The sequence below is a fragment of the Palaemon carinicauda genome, chromosome 32 (genome assembly GCF_036898095.1).
Source record: "Palaemon carinicauda isolate YSFRI2023 chromosome 32, ASM3689809v2, whole genome shotgun sequence".
In the NCBI taxonomy this organism is placed as follows: domain Eukaryota; kingdom Metazoa; phylum Arthropoda; class Malacostraca; order Decapoda; family Palaemonidae; genus Palaemon; species Palaemon carinicauda.
Genome location: NC_090756.1, coordinates 39,554,955 through 39,559,954, shown reverse-complemented (window position 1 = coordinate 39,559,954; position 5,000 = coordinate 39,554,955).

Genomic DNA, 5,000 nt, shown 5'->3' with positions numbered 1-5,000 from the left:
TTTGCTGATCAAAATACCTTAGAACTAAGCCACACATTTACCTCAAGCCTAGATCAACACCTTCTTCGTAATCAGAAACTTTTAGAAATTTCATTATTGAACACAGAACTGTCCAACTGTCTTGATGCCAGCAGATGAAAGCCTGATTTTGCCTAACGCCATCTGTTGGCGACGCATCCAACTAAAACGGGTGAATGCATTGTCTACAAGCTTTCCGATCTTCACTATTATTCATTGTCTTTGAAACGATATTAGAAATATTAGTACTACGTCGAAGTGGAAGCTGAAAGTTCATAGCATCCCTTTTAAGGTTTCTTTTTACTAAGCTTATTTATCACTTTATTGCTAAGTTGGTTATTCTTGATATTCATATCGTTATTTTTCTTTCAATCTTTATCTTTTCTGATGTATTTCTCTCTCTCTCTCTCTCTCTCTCTCTCTCTCTCTCTCTCTCTCCTCTCTCTCTCTCTCTCTCTCTCTCTCTCTCTCTCTCTCTTTAAACATGTTTTTGTATCCACCTTATCACTCCTAAAGACAAGCTCTCATTGGTTAATCCCATCTCTCGTTGACCAATCACAGACCAGCATCCTGCAGCTCTTCATATTAAGGACCAGTAGATTTGTAGATATCTGCTTCTCTAATCAAAACTACTACTACTACTACTTGATATAAATGAAAAAATGATGATAATAATAGTAATATTAAGATGTTTTTAATAGAAGTCTAATAAACATTGAGGATAAGACAATTTTGAGCTTTAGATCAGTCGAACAAAATAACCCTGATTTGAAGCCGAAGTTTTCCCCATTTGATCTTTATAACAATTTGATTTTGATCACAACCAATTACACAGAATTATACATCGGAAATGTTTCCCTTTATTAGATGGAAATTCGAACGAAGAGTCAATTGGTCTCTTGACTGCTAGATAGGGAGTTTTGATTGCTTTTCTTATTTGAACAATGAGATATATTGGATATTTAAAATGTGAAAATTTTGTAAAAGAGGACATTTTTATGGCACGACAAAGATATTGAATAGTGTAGTGGTAACGTGTTCGCCTAGTATTCTCATGGTAGCAGATCGATCCCAGCCTGGGACCGTGAGTTTAAATTGTTTACTGGAAGGATAATGATGTGGTTGGCCACCAAAGGTGGGGCGGTTGGGCTTGCCTGGCTTACGTTCTGGTGAGCAAATATTCTGCTGAAACTGGAACTGAAACCAGACACCTTTACCTTTTCCTTTATTTGTAATTTTTTAAGGTAAAAAGACATTACGAAAACATAATGTACAACAGATTGTATATTTATATGGAAGGTTAAAATTTTACAATTTAGGTAAATCATATTAATAAAAAGAATGTTAATTAATGAATTTATGGATAGAAAAAATAATTACTAATTTTCTAACAAAATAAGATATTATCTTAAAAACATGAAGCCTTTTTTTGTATGAAAAACAAAAATTTGCTGTTGCATTTCATTATTACAAGCAAGGTAATACTTCACTATAGTTGCTGCACAGATTCCAGGTAAAATAAGCCCCACCCCTGATGACGTCATAGCCATTCATGTTGTCTACCTCGTTAACAACGGTCACAGCACATCCTCTTAAGGTGATTATAAGTTAGTATTATTTGAAATATGTAAGAGGATGTATTGTGACCGCTGCTGACGTGGGAGACAACGTGATTAGCTATGACGTCATCAGAGGGCGGGGGCTTATTTCGCGAGGGATCTTTGCAGTGGCTATAACTAATCTCTAAATTAAGATCAGACTCTAATTGGTTAAGATGATTAATAACGGAAAATGGTATCCTGAGTTGTGTAAAGGTTTTAAAGGTCGTTCATGAATAGCAGAGGCAAAGGACAGGGGCAATGCCCTAGTAACTCGAATATCTCCATATGATTAACGTCCAAGGTCCTCTCCACCCAAGCTAGGATCTGGAAAGGCCAGGAAAAGGCTGCTGATAACTCATTAAGGTAGTCTAATAGGTTTCTCAAAACCTCAACCCTATCACTACCTCACAAGGAGGATGAGGTTGCAGACGCTACCAGAAACTATCGATGGTCTCGAACGCCAGTCCAGCAGATCGCCAGGAAGGGCCGTTCTCAATAGGATCTTCTTTGACACTTAATATTTCAAGTTGATAATTACAAGAAATAAATTTCCGAACAGATTTGTGATTTGTTCTAGGATTTTCTTTGTTTACGTTTTGTCATTTCAATACTTTTGAAAACTTAAATGCTTAACTGTTAACAAGTAATTAACGAAATAAATGGTGTCCTTTGGCAAGTTACCAAACTAAACGTCTACTTTAGATGACCTTACTAAACCTTGTACTAATCTAAAATAAATGACATAAACAGATAAGATAAAGAGCTTAGATGGAAAAAATAATGTGGCCCTGTTTAAAAGATTAGAAAAAAATGTAAGTCACTCAGTGAAAAAAAGAAATTGTAACCTCACTCTACGAAAAAAAAAATCTATATTTGTTGGTCATTATTACTCTATAATTACTGTTTGATTTTACTTGATAGAAAATTTCCATTCTCATCACATGTTTTTTCATAACTCCAAAATCAAAAAGAAAAATATCAACATGAAATTTCATGAACAAAAATATTATACCTTATTTTGAAATTGTGTCCCCTTACATTATCACTATCTTTAATCTTCAACAAACCTCTCTCTCTCTCTCTCTCTCTCTCTCTCTCTCTCTCTCTCCTCTCTTCTCTCTCTCTCTCTCTCTCTCTCTCTTTCCAGACGCTTGTCAAAGTTGCAAAATTTTTTTAAGAAGGTAAGAATATTCTAAGGGATTTTACCGATGCCAAAAACAAAAACAGCATGATGATATTGTTGGAACATCTCGCATATTGACTTTGGACTCTTATAAGTCTTTGTAAAACCGTAATAAAAGCTCACATTTCAACAAAACATAACCTGCACGGTACAAGGGGTTTACCTCAGCAATGGAATTGTGTACTGCAAGGCTTTTGAAGATTTGCAATATACCGTCAGTGAAGAGTCTTAAGAGAACAATTAACTCCGATTGCAATATTTTTCAACAAAAGAATTAAACGAATTCTAAACATAAAAAAGCCCTTTTATAGTTTGTTATTTCTTTTGATGAAAAACATCACATGAAATTTCTTAAGAGAAATTCTTAATGAAATATACCATTTCGTTCAAGATGGTTATATTTTTCGTTAAGACATTCTGTTTGTTTATTTGTCTGCTACCTTGGTTTGCAGGATTTAGTCAAATATTTTTATGAAGATTTTTGAAAACATTCATTGGTTGACCATCTGAGAAGGATTAACTTTGGGGTGACCATTGATAATTCATCTATAATTTAGTTTATAGAAACTACATTGCATCACCTAATAATACTGTGGTTCCCACACACACACACACACACACACACACACACACACACACACACACACATATATATATATATATATATATATTATATATATATATATATATTTATATATATATAAATATATATATATATATATATATATATATATATATATATATATATATATATATATATATACATATATATTTTATATATATATATATATATATATATATATATATATATATATATATATATATATTATATATATATATATATATATATATATTCCTACTCGAGATATTCCGCTCAAATATAAATTCTTATCACACTTTTTCAATATTATCCCTAGTTTAAAGATAGATCTACGATTCCTGTTAAATCTGTTATTCTGCAAAAGTTAGCAAGAAGGAGAACTTTTAGTACTTGTTGGAGATTGGTAATGTTACTCCACTATGTAAATGAGTTTACGGTAGTTCAATTCCAACTGATTACTGACCCATTTCCATAACTCCCTTATTTTCTAAATTTTTTAACGTCTTTTAGTCAAATGTCTAAATAGGTTTACTGAAGGTAATCATCTGTTCCCTAGTTTTCAATTTGACTTTCGAAAAGGCCTTGGAGAATGTGATTCCCTTACAATCTCCAATGTTGTACAGAAATCCCTTGATTGTGGTCAGAAAGTTAGTAAGATTGGTCTTAATTTTTAGTGCTGCCTTTGACCTGTTAATCATTAGACCCCTTTTCAAACTCAAACTGTTGGGAATGGGTGAGTGTTTCTTATCTTCATTATTGAATTTCTAAGTAATAGGTCGCAAAGAGTTGTTGATGGGTACTAGAGTGAATATAGGAATGTGATATCTGGTTTTATTCAGGGTAGTATTCTTGGCCCATTACTTTCCATACTATATAAACATGACATATGGTTTTTGCTTTGTAAACAAATTCGTTTGCCTATGCACATGATGCTACTCTCTTGGCAGTAATCCCATCTCCTAAATGTAGATCTGGGGTTGCTGAATCCCTTAATAGAGATCTAGCTAAAATTAGTGCTATGGTGCATATTATGGGGTATGAAGTTGAATCCTAACAAAACTCAAAGTATGATTGTAAGTAGGTCGAGGACAGTTGTTCCTCAATATCTGGACCTCAGCATTGATAATGTTTCTTTAACTTTGTATGACTTTTAAAATTTTAGGTGTGATTCCCGATAATAAATTTACTTTTGAGAAGCACATATGATCTGTGTCTTCTTCAATGCACAAAAGATTGGGCTTATTGAGGAAAATCTTTTAAGATTTTTGGTGATCAATCTATTCCGAAGAAGTAATTTTATTCTTTCATTCTACCTTGTTTCAAGTATTGTTCGGCCTGTGTGCTCTTCAGCTGCTGACTCTCATCTTAATATGCTGGACAGGAACTTACAGTCTATTAAATGTCTTATTCCTGTTCTAGATATTACTCTCTGGCACTATCGTTCAATTAGTTCGTTATGAATATTGCAAGATTTTTCATGATTCTGATCTTCCTTTAACATTCAGATCTTCCTGCACAGAACCACCCTGTTCGTGATACCAGGTATGCAGTTAATTTTGAAATTCGGGTCTTCTCTATCATGAGGCTCAATACAAAC